At 34.2% G+C, this 24,426-nt stretch overlaps 1 protein-coding gene across 9 annotated transcripts in view; it reads right to left on the reverse strand.

The window, feature by feature from the left end:
* SIPA1L1 (signal induced proliferation associated 1 like 1) overlaps positions 1-24,426 on the reverse strand; it is a 298,451-nt gene that overhangs the window by 259,731 nt on the left and 14,294 nt on the right. For 7 of the 9 annotated variants that reach the window (XM_031952587.1, XM_031952591.1, XM_031952592.1 and 4 more), the window contains exons 2-3: positions 4,872-5,055; positions 4,659-4,778 (exon numbers count right to left, since the gene is read on the reverse strand). The exons of 1 other annotated variant lie outside the window; for it this stretch is intronic. The gene's annotated coding sequence lies outside the window, so the exon portion shown is untranslated. The remainder of the gene's footprint in view (positions 1-4,658; positions 4,779-4,871; positions 5,056-24,426) is intronic. One more of the 9 variants, XM_031952586.1, reaches the window with a different exon arrangement.

A 24,426-nucleotide genomic window follows, 5' to 3' on the forward strand; every position in this document is an offset into this window, starting at 1 on the left:
TTTATTATATTTTATTGACTCATCTGTGAAGAAGATAAACCCTTCCTCCCTATCTCAAAAAAAAATAAAATAAAATCAAGGATCACTGAAAGCAGGAACTGTTTCACTTCTTGCTTTGTAAGTCCAACACCCAGTATACAACTAGCCATATGACAGGTGATTAACAAATGCTTATTATTTGACTCCAAAAAGATTAATTGTAATTTCTTTACCTTTTATTTCTCACATGAAAATATATGAAGCCCTTGCAATCATTCCTAAGATAGAAAAGTAGGAATCTTTTAATATGCAAGTGTATTACATATATTATGTACCTTAAGCAACAGGCAACTGCTCCCAGTCTAATAGAAGTTAAGAGGATTTTTTTACCAAATTAATCAAAAAGCACTTATTAATTACCTACTATCCATCAGGTGCTAAATTAGAACTTCAGATTATGAAAACTACATGTAAAAATACAAAATATGTACAAAGTGAACACGAGTCAATTTTGGCGGGGAAAGTGAGGGGATAAGGAAAGATTTCAAGTAGGAGGTGGCGACACTGGAGTTGAAGATTCTAAGAAGAGCAGGTAATCCATTTTGGGCATAGAAAGTAGCCTATGTTTCAAAGTCACAGAACTGAGAGAAAGCACAGATGAGAAAAAGCAAGTAAGCTAATCTGGCAGAAATACAGAATTCCATGAAGAGTGAAAGAAAAGTAAGTGAGGAAAGGGAAGGTGGAGCAGACTTCTGAAGGGCTTTAAATACCAAAAAGGAATTTGTATGTCATTTGAGAAGTCATAGTGAGGTACTGAATTTTTGCAGACATGAGAATAATAGTCATATCTGCTTTATGAATATCACTTTGGGAGTCAGGCAGAGGAAGTTTTAGAAAAAAAGAGAGAAGGGGAGCAGAGAGACCATTTTGAAGACTCTTGGAATAGGCCAAATGAGAAATGAGGGCAGTCCCATGCTAATGTGGTGGCTTTATGAGCAGAGAGATGGGAGAAGTATTAGTAGAATCAAAAAGAAGTAGCAAATGATTAAGCAGGTATGTTACAATAAGTAAAGAGGTGAAGATGATTCTGAAGTTATAAATAGCGACTGTAAGAGTGGTGGTACTATCAACAAAAACTGGCAAGTAAAGAAGATAAGGGAGAAAGGCAAGTTCTCTTCTGACATAGTAGAATATGAGGTAGCTTACAGGACATACAATTGGCAACTGATTGCATCACTTGACTTCATTTCAAATACTGCTTGAATTAACTTATTATAACAAGTCTGAAGAACAGATACAAAAAACTAAGTCAATTCCAGATTACAGATTCTTACAAGAAAAGGCAGAAAATTTTTCTTTTAAATAACCATTTTAAAAGTTTATTCCAAAATATATAATTATTAAATACTACATGCTCTAAATTCCAACTTAGATAAATTAACTGCTTAAAAGAAAAACAGCTAAAAAAAAATACTGAAAAGGATTAAGTTTCTTCATCTTATGGGGTTTCATCTTACAAAGTAATCCTATGTCAACAAATCTATGGAACAAATGAGTAAATCAACAAATTGGAGCAGGAAAGCAGAAATAACTACAGTATTTAGAATTAGTTGCCCAACCTCAGAATATTTCAAATCTAGGTACTTGTCCCCTTATCTTAGGGTCAGATGAAGGTGAAGGCAGTGTGGCAAAGCAACAGCCAAAATTATTGACTTTTTTGGAGTACAACTCCCACATAAATGGAAGCAAAGTTCAAATCAAAGTCAATAATACACATGACTAACAAAGAATTCCCTCCAATTGAACCTCATGCAATTTAAGCGTATGGATTCTATTCTTTATAATCACTTGTTTCAAGAAAGAAAGGATCAGCTGCAATTTTTTTTAATTCAAAGGAAGTTAGCTGAAATTATTTTTAGGCCAACATCTTATACATATCATATACCAAATAACCTCAAAATGTGTACTGACGTGAATATAAAAGGTCATACCATTAAAATAAACCAAAAGAAAATTAGATCAAGTACTTTTTATAACTTTGGCTGATGCAACAATTACACTAAGGAAATAATAGGTAATTGTAAAAGAAAAATAGACAATTTGAACTATATAAAATTAAGATGTTTTTGTAACAAAGAGAATTAGAAGAGAAACGAATGGGGAAAATTTTTTTATTAAATGATAATACTCTGAAACAGGAAAATGAGGTAAGACTAAGAGTCATTCCTCAATGGCTAATTAAACTTGTTTGCAAGTTTTCATTGTAATGGATTCTTAATTATTTGCACAAAATACAAACCACAAAAATTATTTGAGTAAACTGTCTTATGTAAAAAGAAACTGACAAGTGGGGTGAAGTTGAAAAGAGGAGTGTTGCTACACAATATTCAGAAACCACTACTTTTATTCTCTCAACAAGTCACATAATTCTCACAGCTTTAATTCATAATCTCTGTTTGCATATTTATTAAAATGGGAATAAGTAATACTTGAATGACCTGTCTCATAGGATTTGTGATGAAGACATCTTTAAGCCTTACAATTATAAATGTGAGATTATTATTATCTTCCTCTCCCTCAAATACACACCCACACACCCACATACAGACCCTCAGTAATATCTAACTTCCTTGAGGGCAAGAACAATTTAATGTTTCTTTGTATTTCTGGCACAATGTTTTGCACATGATAGAAACATAAAAATATAATGGGATTACATTGTAGAGAAAAAATTACTAGAATTTCTCCAGTTCTTTTTGATTAGTACTAAAAAAATGTCTATTGGACTATTTACCATCTAGGGGAGGGTGTGGAGAAAGGGGGGGAGGGGATTGGAACACAGGGTTTAGCAAGGTCTAATGTTGAAGAATTGTCCATACATGTTTTGAAAAATAAAAAGCTTTAATTTTTAAAAATGCCTTTACAAATATTTTATCAATACAATACTTTTACATTTCCTTGACCTTTAACCTAATATTTCAAGTTATTTTATAAATATGATGATTTCATTTAAAAACTAAGTACACTGAAGTATAGACATTAAATTTTAACAATAACCAAGAAATATCTTGATGCCAATATTATATAATGTTAATACAGAGGTGGAAGGGATCTTACAAATCATCTTACTCCAATTGCTCATTTTATACTTGCTTAAGATTACAATCGTAGATGATAAAAGAGCTGAGGCTGAAACTCAAATCATTCTTGATTCCTGGAATTAAACATTTTTTCTATTACTTTGGGACATTCTCTATTAAAAGGATCCTAAAAAAAAAAAAATCTGAAACTTGAGAGAAATCTAGTTAAACTCAGAATAGTGAGAACAATATACACAAGTGTATAAATAGTGCTTTATGATTACAAAATGTTACAAAATCAAATCTATTTTTAATTTTTAAAAATTACCTACAAAATTTTAGAAATGGAAGGACTATTAAAGAACTTAATTTGTATTTAAAAGTATTGTTGTTCAGTCACAACTGACTCTTTTGGGGTTTTTTCCCCTTCCTACATTTTACAAATGAGGATACTGAGACAAACAGGGTAAAGTGATTTACCAGGGTCACATATTTAGAAGTGTCTGAGGCTAGATTTGAACTCAGGAAGATGAGTTCAGGTCCAATACTATCTAAGTTGCCAACTATCTGGAATAAAAAATTAGCTGCCAATTAAGAGTATCACATGGGTACAAAGTTTATTCTGTAAAAGAAAAAAATATACTGGATTTTATCTTATAAGGACTATATTAGTACATAAGTTTTTACAAGATTATGCAAAAGACTTAGAACTCCACACATCTTATCATAATTTTCTGCATTAATTTTTACATTTTTCAAACAGAACTTCAAGGTTTTCCAAAAAAAGAAACATCTGTTATTGTAAAAATAATAGAGAAGTCAAAGCTTTCTTCATTTGAACTTAAGATTTATTCCTATTGTCTTGGAAATGCCATTTAAAAAGGCTAAGAAACCCATCAAGTTAAATACATGTAAATTAGAAGCTGAGATAGCTAAACTAAGAAATTGTGATCCTTTCATTCAACTCTCTAGTGTGACAGACAATGGAGAAGGAGACAGGACAGCAGTCCTAACTCCTGGTCCTGAATCTATTAACAGTATGTGAAACCTTAGGTCAAATCAATCTCTGAACCTTAATTTCCTCCTCAGTTTAGAGAAAAGTGCAAAAAGAACTTTTTAAACAGTGTATTATAATGTAATAATGTATATTATAATTATTATTGTGATGATATCCATGTACTATTGCGCTCTCGCTCTCTCTCTCGCTCTCTCTCTCTCTCTCTCTCTCTCCCTCCCTCCCTCCCTCCCTCTCCTTTCTTCTCTCAGCTTTGCCCAGTCTTCTCCTGTCTCCTGAGCCTCTCCTCTGCTATTCAGCTCCCTCCTTCCTTTCCCTAAACATATCCACAGATTTCGTTTTAAATTCCCTAACTTTTTTTTCAAATAAAGTCTCTCGATAACATTGTTATTTGTTCAAAATAACCAACTCCATATCTATCTCAGTTAATCCTAAACAAGTGGAAACCTGTTCAAAAGAGTTCTGATTATCACCTTTAAAAAAAAAAACACCTATTCCTTCAGTCATGCAAGAAAAACCACCAATTCAATACGTCAGGCAAGGTACTTCTATGCTATTAAACATAAGTAAAATTAGGTTTTTACCTGAATGTGCAGTCCTTTTTAAAACACTTCTGTTATAAACATCTTGGAAAATAAATTTCTCCTGACTCAGGTTTCAAAAAATTCAAAGTTCAAAATGGAAATACATCTATGGAAGTAAAGCTGAGGGCAAAAGAAAAAATAAATTGTTTCAATTTGAAGTAATTGCATGTCAAAGATAAAAACATTTTCAAGGGAAATGATATTTCCACACACTTGCAGAAGCCAAGTAGTTCCTGCAGGAAACCTGTTTTCTGTGACTCAAATCCAGCATAAAAACGTAGGCTGTTCTTCCTGTCTCCTCATCAAAGGTCAGCCAATTGGCTGATGACGTTTTCATACAACTTGGATTCAAACCCCATCCTCTCCGTCTGCCTGAGAACTGCCATAGTTAGATCAACTGGGGGAGCAGAAGAGAGTCCATATCAATTAAAATGCTCTTCAAAAAGGCAGTAACCTCAGGCAAGGCGCTAGCAATTCCCAGATCTCAATTTCTTCATTTGTAATATGAAGAATGTGGAATTAGAAGTCCTCCTAGTTTTAAATCTGATTCTATGAACCTCTCTATGCCATGTATGCATAAAATATGATGGTAAAAGCATTTTTTAACTGAGGCAATTGAGATTAAGTGTCAGGATTACAGCTAGGAAGTATTACGTGTCTGAGGACACATTTGAACTCAGGTCCTCCTAACTTCAGGACTGCTGCTCTATTCACTGAGCTGTCCCTAAAAACATTTTTAATTTGTCCAAAAGTTGTAGAAACCAGTAAAAGTTACATGAAAAATAATATTACAACCTCAAAAATATTACTGACTTTTGAAACAAGATCAAAAGAAAGAAGCTAACTTCTCTGGGGTTATAATAACCTTGAGCAGGAAGAGGCAATGAAGCAGAAACTTGGTTACTTTAGATCCTCTATATACCCACATGACCAATAAAAAATTTGCCAAGGCAAGTAGTTAACAGTAGATACCAATATCTGAAATTTTAAAAATTGGGCATTTGTCAAAATGGAATAAGAACGCAGTAATTTCAAACTGCAAATAGTTTTGCCTATAAAGCTAGATATAGCAGAGAACATTGCAGACAACTAACATAATATAACCACGCTAAGATCTTCATAGAGAAGCAGGGTAGCAGAATGGATAGGGAGCTGATCTAACATTCAGGAAGAGCTGAGTTCAGGTTCTACTTCACACACATAGTTGTTATATAATCCTAAACAGGTCATTTAACCTCTTTGCCCTACAGCAGACTCTGAGACTTTATTTAGTAAAAGAACAAAAAAATCTTTTTTCACAAAACTGTTACATATATGACAAGTACCAATGGCAAGATAAACACTGTCCATTGACTATATAAGATTATACTGGAAAATCTTCACTAAAATCATTAAAACAGATCAAGGAAAAATAACTTCCTTTGTTTTTATGTTTTTCTCCAATGCAGGGCTAAATTAGACAGCAGCAATGACTATCAAGACAGAAGAGCCGTTTAAACAATTGGAGAAAAAGAGAGTAGTTTCTCCACCACCCTACCCCTCCAACCTTGAGCCTATGACATGCGTGCACGCACACACACACACACACACTATCTTAAGGGTCTAATTTAAAACTCCCATTTTTTAGAAAAACTTCAAAAATATAACCCCTTAAGAGCAGCAGCACCTATGTTATAATCACTACTATATTCCCAGAACTGAATCTTAGGACTTGCCTTGTAAAATACTAAGAATATAGTCTATAACAATGACTGTGGACCAAATTGGGGAGAGGAAAAACTTTCATAAACTAACAATTGTTCTGAGTGCTCCAGTGAGGAATGAAGCAGAGTTCAGGAATGAAGCAGAGTTCAGTCAAAAGACAGTGAACTTGAAAGTATTGATTTACCAACTGGGTTACCTTGGCCAAATGAATTTCATTGAGTCTTAGTTGTTTCATGTATAAAATGAGGATAAAAATAATATATAAACTGTTTACTTAATAGGGTCATTATGAAAATCATGTGAAATACATAAAAAAAATAATGTGTTTTGAAGGGTGAAAAAGCAAGTCAAAGTTAGGTAAAATGGACAAACTATTTGAATAGCTAAGGAACTACTCTCAAGAGAAAGATTCCCTGTAAGCAAGTTTTTGTATAAGTTTTCAGTGTCAACTTCAACAATATCTTTCAACAAGTTACACACACACACAGGCAGATTTTTTTAAAACAAATTCAACTACAAAATCATAAATTAATTACAAATGAAGGGATAGTCTAATACATGTGCTCTTTATCATATATATTTTTTACAATCTGGTGAAGTCTATAAATCACTTTCAGAATGTTTTTAAAAAAACAAAATACACAGACTTACCGAGGAAACCAAAAACTTTAAAATACGGTTAATCAAAAGAATTTTTTAAGTTCATGGACTCCCAATCTATTAAAATCCTCTCATATCACAAATGAGGAAACAGAACCAGAGAGATTAAAGCTGAAGTTCAGACTAGTTTTCTTTCTATCAATCTAGCATTCTTTCTATGAGAACACATCTCATTACTCTTAGGAACTAGAGCATGGATAGGATTTTCAGAAACAAATTAAAACTCAGAAAGTAGGGCGCCATTTAACTGTATATTGAAGGAATAGCCAATTAACAAGTTGATGAGAAACTACATACTCTAATATCCTACCAATAAGTTCTCTGTCACAAAAGAAAGGAAGGCATCAACTTTTCCATATCAATAAGGGCTGTCAATTTCTCTTTCAGAAAAAAAATAAATAAAAATTATTTCATGTTAATTTTCTATTATCTGAGCTGCTTTAACACATTGTTATTACAGAAAACAAAACTTCACAAGGAGATACATGAAAAATTAGAACAAAAAACACAAACCTTTCTCCTTAATATACTAAGAATTAAGATATTTTTTAAATGTTAAGAATTAGCCATACATCAATGATAAATTAATTTCCCTTACTAAATAGCTACCTTAAGTACAAAACCAAAAATTCAAACAAACGTATACCTCCACATTGTATTCTTTTCTCAATTTAGAAAAATTTTTGAAGCTGGAAGGGATCTTAAAATGAGATGAGTCATCAGTAAGACAGAGATTAAGAAACTGTCCAGAGCCATTCAGGTAGTGTTAGAGGTAAAATCTAAACCTAGATCCTAGTGACTCTACAGCAGCTTATATCATACTGCCTCTTATTTTTTACCTTTCATTTTCTCTTCCCAAAAGGAAATTTTTCAAACAAGTCTACAATAGGACAGGTAGACAACAAATTTAACAATCTTACCAACTACATTAACTTCTGGGATACAAATAAAAGTAAAAAGAAAAATACCTCCTGATCCCTAAGGAACATATTCTGATGGATAAAGAAATACATGAAAAGAAGTTGGAGGGATGGAAAGGCAAAATCCAGAGCAGAGAGAGGAACGAAGTATAGTTGATCAGAGCCCAGGAGTATGCTGGAGGTAGCTCCAGAGTTCACAAAAGCTCACTGTTAAATTTTCATTGTAGGCAATATGCACCTCAGAATCAGTAAACACTATAAATCAGGGCTACATTGATTTAATGTTTCTGCTGACTGGACCAAGGAAAAGTGATGAAAATGTCAACAATGAAGATTAAATTTAAAAGTGTCTTGCATTGTTGCTGCTGTTTCTCATTCTCAAAGAAGACCAAAAATCATTATACTGGAGTCTCAGTTAATGTGTCCAACTATGGCTGATCAGACCAATATGAGCTCAGAATACTCTGCCACAGATTTGACACAAATAGTTCCTATGAACATCTGGAGTGGATTGTCTAACTTTCCACATCTTGTATTTCTTCTAAGCTAATTCAATTCTGCTTTGCACACAAAGCACAGCACCTTCTCTGATCAGGACATGCCATTCTGGGCAGTACTGTGCCAGTGTCTCACATGTCATAGAATTAATTCTAAAGTTAAAAGAGATCTTGAGTATCCTTGTCTCACTTTTTCTGATCTTGTGAGGGATTGTCTGTTAAGGGTAAGTCAATTCCCCAAGAGCCTCCACAGCTGTGGATCATAGCATCTGAAGGAGTTGCAAGGCAGCCTTTGCTGACACAGGTGTTGCGGACTGGGAGTGAGATAAATTGGAGGCAGAGGAAAGAGGAGAGAGATCAGACAACACAACGGCCTCTCAAAGAGATCAGAGAACAGCAATTGCCTCTCAGTCTCCTTGTATCATCCTCTCACAAGAAGAGATCCATTCTGGATCTCCAGCAGTTGGATCTCCAAGGAGCCACTGTTAGATGGCACCCGTGTATTTCAGCAGCTCTCCTGTGTATTCCAACACTTGTCCTAGGTGAGTTCACCATAAAATAGGTGTTTTGACAAACATATATTTGACATTCAAACAATGTGGCCAGACTTGTGCTCTCTGAGTAGAGTTTAAATGTTTTGCCATTTAGTTCGAAAAAAGGACCTCAGTGTCTGGTATCTTATCCTGCCAGGTGATCTTCAGAATCTTCCTCAGACAATTCAAGTGGAAGTGAGTCAGTTTTCTGGCATGGTGCTGATATACTGTATAGGTTTCACAAGCGCACAACAATGAGATCAGCACAACAGCCTTGTAGATGTTCACATGATAATCAAACTAATACTTCTCCTCTCCCACCTTTTCCTTCAGAGTCTCCCAAACACTGACCTAGCTCTGGCAATACATATGTCAACCTCATTATCAAAGTGCACATCTCTAAGAAGAGGCAAAAAAGGCCTATTACAATTAAGGGAAAGAAAGGAGAGGTATGAGCACTGTTTGAACCTTAATCTCATAGGACTTGGCTCAAAGAGGATATATCATATGTATTTAGTTTGGTATAGAAGTCTGTCTCACCTTATAGGGAAATAACTGGGGAAATGGGAAAGAAAAGGAGGCTAATGGAAGAAAGGACAGAAGTAGAAAGGGAAAGGGTAAAGAAAGATGGAGAGACTGAAAAGGGGAGGGCAGATTGAGGAAGGTGATAGGCAGAAGCAAAACACTGATGAGGAAGGAAAGGATGAAAGGAGAGGGGAAAAAAAAGTATAACAAGAAAAATAAGATGGCAAGAAACACAGAGTTAGTAATTTTAACTGTGAATGTGAATGGAATGAACTCTCCCATAAAACAGAAGCTGATAGCAGAGCAGACTAAAAACCAGAATCCTATAATATTTGTTTACAAATGGAAGTGATTAGCAAGTATTAAATCCATGATGTAGACCCCATTAGAACAATACTTAGAATTTAAAAATCACTGATTAAAAGTACTAAAGCCCACAGATTTTTAAAAAATTCATTGAAAAATTAGGAAAATTCTATTTAAATATGGCATCCTTTGAAAGTTATCTGTAACCATTATATATTTATAATTTCAATACCTTTTAAAAATCTCACCACTCTAATTTCTCTTTTTCAGAAACCTAAAACATAGGAATTAAGTAATTTTACAAAACATTCTACAATGAGATGGCTATTACAGTCTATTAGCAAATATTCACATATGTATATATTATGCCTATATGCATACATGAATACTTGGACCAGGTGCTGCAAATGGAAAAGTAAGGCCCAGAACTAGCCAAAGTAGTACACAATAGACCACATTTAGGAAAATGGCAAAGTACTTCAATGAATTCCATTGTTCCTCCTCTGGGAAGGTGGGAGTGAGGGGAAGGGGGACACATCAAGTAAAATCTCTAGTTGTGAATTCTGTAATGCCAGACAAAGGACAAAGAAATTCCTCCTCGTGAGCAGAAGTACATCACCACATATTTCCAAATACACACAAAGCTCAAAAAAGTGAGTAAAGAATATCACTGTGAAAATGTATTATTAGAAAGAGGTCACTGGAACAATTCATAAGTTGAATAAAGCAGTCCAAGAGTCTATTACTAGTTTACAAACATAAAAAGACCTAGAACAAATGTCCTCCACCACAAGATAAGAAGGCTTAGTTGAGTTTTAAATTGTACAAGTAAATCAAGGGGATACTCATATCAATCAGATCTACTGAGCTGTTCTACAATTAGCCAGGAATTCTGTGCCTCAGTCAAAGGGTCAAACCCTAGACCCATATTTCTTCCTTTTTGTTTTTAATAATAGCTTTTTATTTTTAAAATATATGCAAACCTTATGTCCCAAATTTTCCTCCCTCTTTTTCCCACTCTTTTCTCTAGACTCCAATATATGTTAAACATGTGCAATTCTTCCATACATAATTCCACATTTATGATGCTGCACAAGAAAATTCAGACCAAAAAGAAAAAAAAAAAAAGAGAGAAAAAAAAGGCAAGTAAACAACAACAAAAAAGATGAAAAAACTATGTTGTGATCCACATTCAGTCCTAACAGTCCTCTTTCTGCTTGTACATGGCTCTCTCCATCACAAGTCTAATGGAATTGTAGGTCTACATATCTTACATAAAATTATTTCTATCATGCATGCAGAGTTAAACATTTTTCTTTGACCAATTTCTATCCATCTAGAATAGAAGTCTGAATAGGATAAGACAAAAGCTTATTTGAGAAAGCATCATAATAAAAATTCCTCTCATTGCTTTCTTTGAGCTCAATTATTGCTGTTTGCTTTAACACATTGAGAATATTCCTACTCTGCAACAAAGGCGATGTAATGCTGTAGTGTAATATGAAAATGACCAGTATATTGTGTGAAGTCTAATTCTTGAAAAAGTAGTGAACTTTTCACTTATTTTGTCCCATCTCTCAAAGTAGAGATGTTAAAACTGCAGACACATCAAATGATTGACACAATTACACTTTAAGCCCAAAAGCATTCTATCCAAATTAGTCCTAAAGTAAATACATATTCTATATGCAAATACGAGTATAAATATCTTCCATGTAAGTAAAAGGAATATATTAATAAAAAACATCTACAAACTATTATCAATATATGAAGTCATTAAATAATACAAACTTTGCAGTGTCACCTCACAAATGTCCCCAAACCTTTAAGAAAACAGCTTAAATTTAATTCAAAAGGATCACTTAAAAAAAAACTAATTATTGTTAAAATCATGATATCCTAAGATATTTTTCATTCTAAAAATGATATTTATACTTTAGCAGTAATCAAGTAAGTCTGAAACATCTACTTAAAGCTTTTGATTTCATCTATAAAATGTAATTTTCCTAAACAGAACAACAATCATCCTCTTTGGTAAGGGGGGGGGGGAAGGAGATGAGGAAGGAGGGAGGAAAGGATGAAGAAGAGAGGCTAGGAAAAAAGGAGGGAGGAAAGACACAAAAAAGACAAGAAACAGAGAAAGACAGAGACACATGTGAATGAGAACTAGGGTGAGGGAAAAAAAATTATCATATGTCCCTGTCATTAACAGTGACAAAACAGATTAATATGACAAAAGAAACAAATCCAAAAGTAGTAGAATTTCATACAGACTTGAAAAGGGCTATAACGGAGACGCATTTCTTGTTTGTTGCTTATGCATCTGATCTTCATAATTAAATGTTGAAAGTGTTACATTAAGATTTTCTTCCTTACACATTTAACTTTCCATTGGCTAGATCTAATTTTTTAAAATATTTATGTCTATACGTATTTATGTCAACAACATAATTTTTCTAAGTATTGACATTGTCCCTACTCTTCATTGAATAAGGTTTCTGTGAATTAGCTAAAAGTTAATTTAATTTACAGGGACCAATGAATTTATCACCTACTAGCCAATGTGCTAGCAATGTCCCTACATACTTAAATGAGTTAGTCCTCAGCAGGAGACACAATCTGTCACTGAAACCATTCTTAAATCTTTTCAAATATTAAAGGCTTACATTCAAGGTATCTCTGCAAGAAAGGCCACCTGTAGAGGTGGTGCCTAAGCCATGCTCTGAAGGAAGAAATGGCTTCTATGCAGCAGAAGCGAGAAAGCAATCTACTCCAGATAGAGAAAATCTCTTCTACAAAAGCACAAGCAGATATAATACTTTGTTCAGGAAACAACAGTTTGACTAGAAGAAAGTGTACAGGAAGAAGAGTTGCTACTAATAGAAGGGAAAGTTTGTAAAGGTGGGATGTATATAAGTCTCAAGCCTCTTGATTCCTCAGTTAAACAGCCCCATTTTCTTGGGATGCGCTACATGAAACCTCCTTCCACACCGTATTATTTTCAGTCTCACTCTCCCTAATCCAAAGTTTTGTCCACCCCCCTTCACCTATTTTCCATGTGAAAGGATGGGCAACTATCCTGTATCCTCAGAGACGTGGGCAGAATAATTTACTGTCTTCAACAATTTATTCATCATTCAATTCTCAAGCCCTTGAAATCTGGCTTCCAATGTCACCATTTTACTCAAACTGTTCTTTCCAAGGTTACTAGGGATCAAAACTACTAAATCTAGTGTTCTTTTCTCAGTCCTCAACATCTCTGCAAATTCCAATAAATGCTTTCTCTTCCTGGCTACTCTATTGGTTCTCATCTTAACTAATCCTCAAGTTTCTTTGCTAAACCATCATCTAGCTCCTGACCCCAATTACAGCTTTCCCTCCCCAAGTCTAAATCTTGGGTATTTCTTTCTTCTCTCCTTACATGTCTGTTGGTGATCTTAACAGTTCCTGTGAGTTGAACTATACCTTTGACAAGTAAATCTCTATGTCCTGCACTAAATCTTCTCTTGAACACTAGAACCACTGTCCTTCTGGACATTTCTTCCTGAATATTGCATTAGCAATTCAAATTATCAAAGCAGAACTCTTTATCTCTACTAAGTTGACCCCTTAGCCAAATTCCCTTATTTCTGTTGAATGTAATCCCTCCAGTCACCCAAGTTCTCAACCTAGAAATCACCCCTGACTCCTCTCTCAACCTCACCTCCTTTTTCCAATTTATTATCATATATCATCTAATTGCGTTTATAACACCTCTCACATTTCTTTCTCTCCATTTGACCACTACTATAATTCAAGACCCTATGAATTCTATGTATTCTTAGCCAAAAGAAAACAAAGAGGTAATTACAAATGATAAAATAGATAACTTTGATTACTTAAAACTGAAAAGTTTCTGCAGAGAGGCTATTAATACATCTAAAAATAATTGGATGGGAGAGAGGGGAAATCTTCATATCAAATTTCTTTGATAAGCATTTGGTATCCAAGATATGTAAACAACTGGTACATGCATCCAAACTTATATGTGTGTACATCATATATATGAATATATACATACACACATATATTGCCATTTTCCAATAAATAAATAAATAAATAGAACTGTTCTCAAAAGAAAAATTGCAAATTATTCACAACCACATATAAAATAAGAAAAGCATCAAAAGTTTCACCTCACACTCTTCATGTTGACAAAAAAAAAAAAAATAGCAACAGTAAATGCCTGAAGATTTGTGAAATAAGCACACATACATTGTTAATGGAGCTGTGAAATAGTACATTTCAGAAAGTAATTTGAAATTATGCAGATACATACATATAACCTGTAAATAAAAGGCTATTAAATAAAAAAAATTTTTAAAAAGGAGGAAAAAAAAAAAAGAAATTATGCAGATAAAAGAACTAAAAAATTCATACCTTTTGAGCCAGAAATTCTATTATGGGCTTATACCCAAGTCAACAGCAGTAAGAAAAAAAAAGTTCCCATATACCCCAAAATATTTATAGCATCACTTTTTGTGATACCTAAGGACTTGAAACAAAGTATAGATAGAGAAGGAGAAGGAATAGATAGCTATGATGATGTAAAAAACAGAAAATATTTATTAAAAATTAATACTTCTCCCACAATACCCACTTCACATAAAGAACTATAATTTCATAATCATCTAAATATCAATAGTTAATTTCTCCCCAAAGTTTCTCTACTTTCATATCATTAAGCAGCTCTTCTTTATTGATAAGAATAAAATCCTGAGCAGTTCCCCCTGCTCCTTTTTTGCTTCCTTTACTTTCCAACAGAAATTTTCAGCAAGACAAATGTTTTAAAAAATTGTGTTAAGAAAAGTGACATTTCCAGCAAATATACAAATAACTGAAGTCTCCAATACAATATATTGCCATTGAAACAGTTTTATAACACATATTTAATTTAACAATACTTATTATACTCAGTATCCACTCTATTGTGGGTCTAGGGCTCTGAGCTAAGTGCTGAGGACACAGAGATGGGAAAGTCTCATCCATTTCTTCTATGACCTGTCAATTTGGGTTAATTTTCACACTAACAGCATTTCTGCTGCTCTCTTTGAAACTCACCCAAATGCTCTCACCTCTCTGAAGCTAACCCCTGGTTCACAATCTCCATACAAGAGCATATTACCTTCTATAAACAACAGTGATACTGTTAGTTTCTATATGACCTCCTTCTTTGCCATTTTCATTTGTAGTCACTACCCCCAATTTCACCAACACCTATTATGCCTAGAAAAGTTAAAAAGTTCATTTTACAATCTATATTTGATAGGAACATAGCAATATCTTGGGCTAAAGTATAATTCCAAACCTTCTTGGTTTTTTTCCTAAGAATTACAAGGTATGTATTCTACAACAGTGTTTCTTATTTTTCTATCCCTATTCTTCTCCACTATAACCAGCTTTGTAATTTTATTTAGGCATTTTTCCTCCCTTTCCTCAAACTGCAATATAAGACCCTCTGAGGATCGGGTTACTGGATATTCTGCATAAGGATTCTTCTCAGCTTTCATAGTCATTCAGTCCCTTGCTGAAAGTCCAACAGGCACACCCAGAAACCCTAGCCAGATTGCATGGTTAGACATGATTAAGGAGCTTCCAGAGTGTTACATGTGGTAGCTGTCTAGTAAATATTTAGAATCAAATTCTAGGATTTGTTGACCAGTTGAAATGCTAGAGTTCCAATTTTCAACACACTCCAGAATGTCACTAACAATAAAATCAAGTATCTCAATGATGTAAACAGTTCAATCAGAGATCTATTGAGATGGAACCCAAGATAAAATAAGTCAAGTAACAATGTCAATGGTGAGTCAAATATCCTTATGCTAAAAAAGAGGCAAAAATATGTAGAGGGGCTTTTGTATAAACACCCATAATATGCTAAGATAGGATCAAGACACATCCATTCTTTTCAATAAACACCAAAATTGAAAATATAATACTATTCCTATTTTACACTCTTCAAATGTACACTCATGCCCACAAGGGGTCTCAAAACAATTTGAAACTCTGTATTTACAAAACTTTCTTTCTTCTACTATTTGGGTGGGTGTTATCTTGAAAACATATTCCTCACTTCTAAGATTAAATAGGTGTAAATAATAAAACAACAAAGTAGTCAAGGCAATACTATACAACTTAACCACAGTATTAACCACAAAACCCTAGATATAATAAATCCCAACGAGGAAAATTTTGTAACTTGAAAAAGATATCTCAAGTACTTTGTTTATGTTAAATTACCTACATTTGTAGTTTGAAGAACAGTATATTTGATTTTCTGAATATATTATGTCTGTCATGAAAAGAGGGGATTAAGTTTAGGTACTAAAAATACCATCTTTTATGATTCAAAGTAACTTTCACTATTGGCAACATATTTCAATTATGTTTAACTGAATGATTTCCCTGTTCCTACTACAATAACACTCAAACAAAGAAGCCAGGGAGCAAAATTTCTTCTTATATCTGCTCTTATATTTATAAATCAAATTCAGTTCTATTAATCTCTTTAGTAAATGCTGTTGTTATATTCCTATTATTGCTCCAGGCCCTTAGATAAATTTAATCCAGAACAGAACAGATACAGACATGGTGTCAACATAAGAACTTCAGGGCAATAGATTCATGAAAAAGGCAGAATGGCAACTCTACAGCAGTATTCTGCTCTGGAATATCAGAAAGCAAGCTTTTATTCACAGAAAAATAAAATATATTGAATCTGCTGCCATGCTGTCAGTTAGTAAAGTGACTGTACTTAGAAAAACTCTTCAGTTATGGCAAACTGTGCCCTATGAAAATTTACTTTACATGCTAACAGCCATAAATATTTACACCTCGTCTAGATATTCACACTAGAAACATTTGCCACCCTGTGCTAATGAAATCCTTTAGAATGCAAACCTACTGTGCACTTGCTTCCCATGTAATACTGACAAGAATTAAAGCTGAAACATAGACTGATGATCATCTCTCTAAAGACAGAGCAGGGAAGAGAGTTGCCAAGGTTTTGACATGAATAGTAATCAGCTCTAAACTGAAGTTCATGTACCTGAAGCAAATTCAGTTTGAGGTGGAAGGGGAGTTACAGAGAGGACGATACTCCCTAATTTTAAGTGTAAGGGAAGAAGAAGCATTCTATTCCCAAAGAATAGGGCATATTTACCTAGTGTACAACAGATGGTCCCCAATCCTGGAACAAAGAGCAACTTGGAAAAGTCAAAATAGCTCTGGCTTTTAAATTCCTTTACATCTGATCCCTTCCTACCATTCTCCTTCTTATATAAACCTTTCTCCTTTCCACATTCTCTGATCCTAGTGACACTGGTTTTCTTACTGCTTCTCACACAAGACACACATGCATTTGAATAAGCTGTTCCCCACTCTTAGAATGAATGCATTTTCCCCTCACCTCCATTTCCTGGTTTGTCTTACATAAAATCCCACCTTCTACAAGATTTTCCTGATCTCTTTGCACACTAGGGTCTTCCCTCTGATTAGCTCCTATTTACTTCGCATATACCTTGTATACAGTTCACCCTGTATTTATCTTTTATGTATATAAGTGTGTTAATTACTGTCCCATCTGAATGTGAGTTACCTGTGGGCAGGGACTATTATTTTTGTGTTTCTTTGTGTTCCTAGCACTTAACACTGTGTCTAGCACATTGTGTTACAAAGCACTTAACAAATACTAGCTTACTGACCAGCAAATTGGAGAGATTAGTTTTGTCAAGGGACTGATCCCAAAGAGACCAGACCAAAAGGATCCTAGAAATAGTGGCTCAGGGAAAGTAATGGAGCTTGATCACCTGAAGCTGTCCTTTGCTGGCTATAAGGAAGGTAGATCAAAGGTCTACTATGGGAAAGAAGTACCCTTCCCTCACTCAACCACCTATTCTTGACAAGAGTCAAGATCCCAAGACAAAATCCCAGCTGGTGCCCATACTAGTTCCTGCACTCAATTACGCCAGACTACTTTGCCACTACCTCACTATTTCTTCATTCCAAATGAACAAAAGAAGAAGAATCCAAGAAGTTAAGGCATACAGAACTCCACTAATGGTTGGTACCTCCTATAAATTATTAACAAATCACTCTTCTGCACACTTCCAGATATAAAGGTGATATACTTCCTGGTGTGACATGAAAGAAAAGATAGGGCAGGAGAGATAAGAGAAATAGTGACAATAAGGCTATAAGAAATGTTCACTTCTGTGATTCACACTAGGTAAGAGCTAAACCATCACTCTCCTCTGTGCTCGGCAGTATCCACCAAAAACAAGAATACTCAATCTGTCCACCTCTGTAGATCACTTATAAAGCCCAATCTGAATCACTCCAAAGGGATCTGTCTAAAGGGAAAAGCAACCTGATATGGGGAGAACAAGAAAACTAAAGTTTCAACTTAGGTATTCAGCAAGTACCTGAAGGATAGCTGCCTTGGATTCAGATTATACCTAAAGTGAAGGAAAAAAACAGGACTGCCAGCACTCTGCCTTGGATCTACTTAAAGAAGCAGAAACACAGCAGGCAGTACTTTAAAAGCTAGTCTTAGTGTAGTTAGATTAAGAGAACTTTAAAAAAATAAAGCAATAAACAAAAATTATCAAGAGCAAATGTGCTAAAATGAAAAATAAAGATGCAAAATACTTGTTCTAGGAAACTATAATTCTCCAATTCTCCAAGTTGTATTTGATTTGTATTTGAGCCTTAGAACTGAGCACATGAAAGCAATAATGACAGAATCAGCACATATGCCAACGATCTTACAATGAACTGATAAAATAGGCCACATAACTAGCCTACATCAGAAAAAAGTATATACCCTTACTGAAAATGTAAAATGGAAATATGTCCTTTATCTTTAGCTATCTTGGTAGGGTAAACAACAGAAAAACAAAAATAGGATAAAATAAAGCTGGCCTATACTTTGAGAAATACAACATTTAACCTCTATTCTGTATTATTTGCTGTGCTTTGGAGAACCATAGATGTTTTAAGCTATATTTTTTGCCCTCGATAGTCTTACAATCTGATTTTGAGATGTGTCATCAATCTTCAAACCAATTTAAAAATATAATCAAATGGTGGTTACATCCAAGACTCTTTTCCCCACAATTCAAAACTGCAGGCTCTGTGGAACTGAACTGGTAAGGGCAACATGGACCAAAAAAAATATCCTACTGAGATTTAAAAATCAGCTTTAAAAAAAAAAAAAAAAAAACCTTACTTTTCTGAGAGTATTATTTCAACAGTGTCTATGTTCCTTTTAAAAAGGCAATAAAATATTTGAGGAATCTCCATTTTGTATAAAATAAAATTTACAAAGGTCAATCTATCTAGAGATGGAAGAGATAATCTATACAACCACCTCCTCGTTTTATAGATAAGAAAACAGAGGCCCAAGGAGGTCAAATAACTTTCCCAAGCTCACAAAGATGCTAAGTAATCCAGATAAGGTTTCCACTCAAGTATTTTGACTTCACTCTAAAATATTCCTTCCATAGTTAATGGAGTTGTAAACTGATCCAATCATTCTGGAGAGCAATTTGAAATTATGCCCAAAGGGGGATAGAACATGAATACCCTTCTATCCAGCAGTGTCACTACTGGGTCTGTATTCCAAAGAGATCATTAAAAAAAAGAAAACGTGCAAAAATGTTTGTAGCAGCTTTTTGTTGTGGCAAGAAACTAGATATCCATCAGTTAGAGAATGGCTGAATAAGTTATGGTATGTGAATGTTATGGAATATTATTGTTCTGTAATGATCAGCAGGATGATTTCAGAGAAGACTGGAGGGACTTACATGAACTGATGCTGAGTTTATATTTTACACAGCAACAGCAGGATTATACCTGATGGACATGCCTCTTCAACAAGATGATTCAGGTTCTAATGATCTTGGGATAAAGACCGTCATCTGCATTCAGACTGGGGACTGAGTGTGGATCATAACATATTATTTCCTCCTTTTTGTTGTTGTTTACTTGCATTTTGTTTTCTCATTTTTTCCTTTTTGGTCTGATTTTTCTTGTGCAGCATGATAATTGTGGGAATGTGTATAGAAAAATACATTTAACATATAAGATTATTGCAATCTAGGGGTGGGAGTGGGGGAAGGGAAGGAAAAAAATTTGGAACACAAGGTTTTGCAAAGGTGAATGCTGAAAATTATCAATGCATATGCTTTGAAAATAAAAAGCTTTAGGGCAGCTAGATGGCGCAGTGGATAGAGCACCAGTCCTGAAGTAAGGAGGACCTGAGTTCAAATTTGACCTCAGACACTTAACACCTCCTAGCTGTGTGACCCTGGGCAAGTCACTTAACCCCAACTGCCTCAAGAAAAAAAAAGCAAAGAAATAAAAAAAAAAGTTTTAATCTAAGTTTCCTATTACTATAATGGACACCATCATCTCACAATCTGAGCATCGACCTCAACTCCACATTTTCATTAATCCCACACTGGATCTGCAATAGCCATGTAGTGTCTCTTCCTGGTTATCATCCTTAGTACCTCATGTCTCTCCCCATTTTAAGCCATTCTCCACTTATCTGCCAAGGTGATTTTTTTTTTTGGGGGGGGGAACATATGATTCATTTATTAATATTTTCCCCCAGTTACATTTAAAACAATTTTTTTTATATTTGTTTTTTAAATTTTTAAATTCTAGGTTCTCTCCCTTATCCCTACCCCCAATTAAGAAACCAATGCGAAGTTACACAAAACATTTCAAGGTAATCTTTCTAAAGCATAGGTCTGATCACAATTATACCCCAATAAGCTCCAATGGCTCCCTAATTCTCCAAGAAGAAATATAAAGTATTAAGACATTTATAATTCTGTAACCTGACCCTTTACTTCCCTCTGCCAATCTATAATCTAGTTATCTACAGTCAATCTATAATTCAGTTATCTACCTGCCTTTCTTCCAATAGACTTTCTATTTTCTATCTCTGTGCCTAAGAATTTGTTATCCCCCATTCCCAGTATGCTCTGTCCCCCTCATCTCTGCCTCTTGATTTCCAACATTCTTCAAAATGCCACTCAAGATCCATTCTTCTGCAGGCAGCCTTTCTCAGTACACTTCAGCTATTACTATTTTCCTCTCTCAAATTACCTTCTAGTTACTTTGTGTGTATCTTATGTTTTTTTGTGATCACGTTAAACAACACTGTACTGATTCCCTAAAGCTTATTAATACCTTAAAGCTGCAATTAAGTACACACTAGTTATTAAGATAAAAAAAAACTATTAATGACAAGTAAAAATCATGATATTTAAGTATATTATCATAGACAAAATGAAGCCCTTTTTTGTGGCATGATAAAGAATTTACAGAAAAGCTTCCCAGAGAAATGCAGAGTCAATTAAGATGATATAATGTGGCCCTATTTGGCTATCCAAACTTATTTTCCTCTAATGCTTAGAACTTTCTTCCTTCTCTAACCAATGAGTCTCCTTGTTATTCCAGAGAAACATCATTTTCATTTTCAATTTTCTTTAATATTGTTCACCTTTCCTGAAATAACCCACTTGTAGAGAGGGTAACAGACATGAAAGAGCACCAGTCTTAGAATGAGAGATCTGAATTTGAGTACTGAGCACTACCATCTCCTAACTCTATACAACAAAAACTGTCATTTGCACAGAGAAGTTAAAAAGATAACTTCCTGAGATTAAAAAAAAAAAAAAATCAACAACTCTGTCTCAGTTTCTTCATCTGTAAAATGAATTGAAGAAGGAAATGGCAAACCACTCCATTCTCTCTGCCAACAAAACCCAAATGTAGTCTGAAAGAGTCAGACATGACTGAAAATGGCTAAACAACAGCAAAATCCATTTCTTCAATGTGAATAATAACTGCTTTATCTAACTTCATAAGGTGGCTATGGGGATTAAATGAGGCAATACAAGAGTGCCTTTTAAACCCTAAACTATAACTATTACCACCAATCCTTCAAGGTCCATTTCATATACTGCTTTCTGCATGGAGTCTTCTTTCTCTTCTCTTAACTCCTATAACCTCCTTTTAGTCTGTATCACACTATTTAACCTTTAATCATGTCCTTTAATAGTTCTTGTATCTATAATTTCAATGGTGTACATTTTTATTCCATAAACAATGAAAACTTTTTACAATTATGTCAACATCTTGCTGTGACAAAAAATAAAAAAATAAAAATTTAAATCATCTAGTAACTAATCTGATGAAGAGCCTCTCTAAACATAGTTCCATAGAGAACATCTAATTCTCAAAGGATAGACATACAACTTACTGCTAGACCAGTAGTTGAAGCTTTTCTACCTTGGTAAGATCTGCCAAAGCTTGTTGGCATAGTCTTTAAGAACCTAAAATCACCTCAATGCTATAATGGGACAGCAGTGAAGGAGTATATTTCTGGCATGGGAAACAACATGCACAAATACCTATAGGTGAGAGATGGACTATGGGGTTCAAGGAATAGCTAATAATCTTGTTTGGCTGGAATGTAGATAAATAATGGGAAAGGTGAAATAAGTATGTAAACACTGGCTAAAACCAGATTGTAAAGAGTCTTAAATATCAGTGAAAGAAAACCACAAAAAGTTTGTGAACCAAATAAATCCAATGTATTTGGAAAATTATTTTGACAACTATATCAAAACTGATTTGGAAAGGGGAGAGCCTGAAGTCATCAATTAGAAGGTTACTGACATTTAGCATGGGGTTGAACACATAGATGCTCAGTAAATATGCACAATTACAGAATTCTTGAGAAGCAGAATGACCTTAGAGATCAATTAGTTGAATGCTCAAAATTTATAGATGAGAAAACTCATGCCCTAAGAAGTTAAATGACTTGCCCAAAGTCAAGCTAATAATTAATCAGGGCTGGCACTAGAACTTATGCCCTTTGACTCTCAATTCTCTGAACTTAATAAATTTAAAATTTAGTGAAAAGCATGACATGACTGACACTTAAAGCATTTTAATCAGAATCTAGATACTATGCAAACCATAATTCAGTAGATTCAAGTGCATATTTAATTTGCATTTTAATGAAATATAGGGTCTATTATTAAAGTAATGGGAACTGAGCAAAAAACTCCAATTTTTCACTATTAAATATAATTATTACAATGTATCCATTTTAGGTGAGCCAATAAATAGATCAGTTCAAAAGACTTACCACAACAAATATTTCATTATCCAAATGAATAATCCCTGACAGATCTATATAGTTGGTTTAATTCTAGACAGTACAAGACAGTTGCAAGTGTGAACAAAAGATTACCCTTGGTAACTTCAGAGATTTCAAATCAATGTTACACTTTCAAGGCCAATTTCCAGGGGACCTTATATCACTAAGAGTCATCTCTTAACCAAGAAATAAAGTACAGTCCAGGTTGGACAGGCAGAGTGTAGCAAGATGTGAGGTTGGCTTATATCCATTTAGAGCTAAACTAGCTTTACTACAGAGCAAGATATGTGAATTGGAACCAAGTTGCAGACTACTACATTAACATAAAAATGGAAAGATGAGGTTTTGGGGCACAAGGGTAATGTGATGAGATCCATGCATTAGAAAGACTAATGAGTATAAGATGAAATAGTGTGGAATGAGGAAAAATTAGGATAGGCGCATGATTTAAGATCACAGAACTGTCACTGAAAGGACCTTTAGAGGTCATCTAGTCTACTGTCTTCATTCTACAAAGAAAACTAAGGCTCAGAGGTAAAGTGACTTACCAATGGTCACAACTATATGCCAGAAGAAAATCTGAACATGAGTCTTCCTGACTTCAAGGCCAGTTCTCTATGCACCAAATTTTATTCTATGTAATGTGAACATTAATAAATAATATTATGTAATATTATGTAATGTGAACATTAATAAATAAAATAATGTTTTAACACCATCTGTTAAATTCCTACAGTCCCCACTATTCAGGTCAGTACTAGTTCTTTTGGTGTAAGTCTTTTTATGAATTTGGTAACATGATGTTCAATAGTTTAAGACCATTTCTATAAATAAACGACTGGAACTTTGGAACTCTGTACTATAACAGCAAAGAAAAAAGGGAATGATGAGCATCATTAATCTCCCATATTGACACCACATTCATCATTTGAAATGGGAATTAAGTTTCAAGACTACTGTGAATAGCACTAGACAGCCCGATTGAAAATTCCCAACCAAAATTAAGAAGAACAAACTTTGGGCTTTCATGTTGAAAATTATTAGTTGGGCATTAGGGAATTTACTGACTATAATGATTGTCTTAAGTAAAGATGATAAAATATACAAAGTCTCTCTTTTGTTACCTTTTAAAAATACTTCGGATTCTCAGTGAGGCTCTGAATCACTGATCTTTGGAAGGAGAAAAAATAAAAACATAAAAATCCAAAATGCTATTATTCTTTTCTGTCATACTCCTTATCACTAACCTGAATTAAATTCTTCATTTACAAAACAAATTCCATGCCCTCCCCAAACAAAAAACCTCATTGAACTTCTTCTTTTTGGAAATAAAAATTCATTTCTTCCCCTTCACAAAAAGGATATTCAACATATTACTGTTTACATGAAGAAACATGA

The sequence above is a fragment of the Sarcophilus harrisii genome, chromosome 2 (genome assembly GCF_902635505.1).
Source record: "Sarcophilus harrisii chromosome 2, mSarHar1.11, whole genome shotgun sequence".
Classification (NCBI taxonomy): Eukaryota; Metazoa; Chordata; class Mammalia; order Dasyuromorphia; family Dasyuridae; genus Sarcophilus; species Sarcophilus harrisii.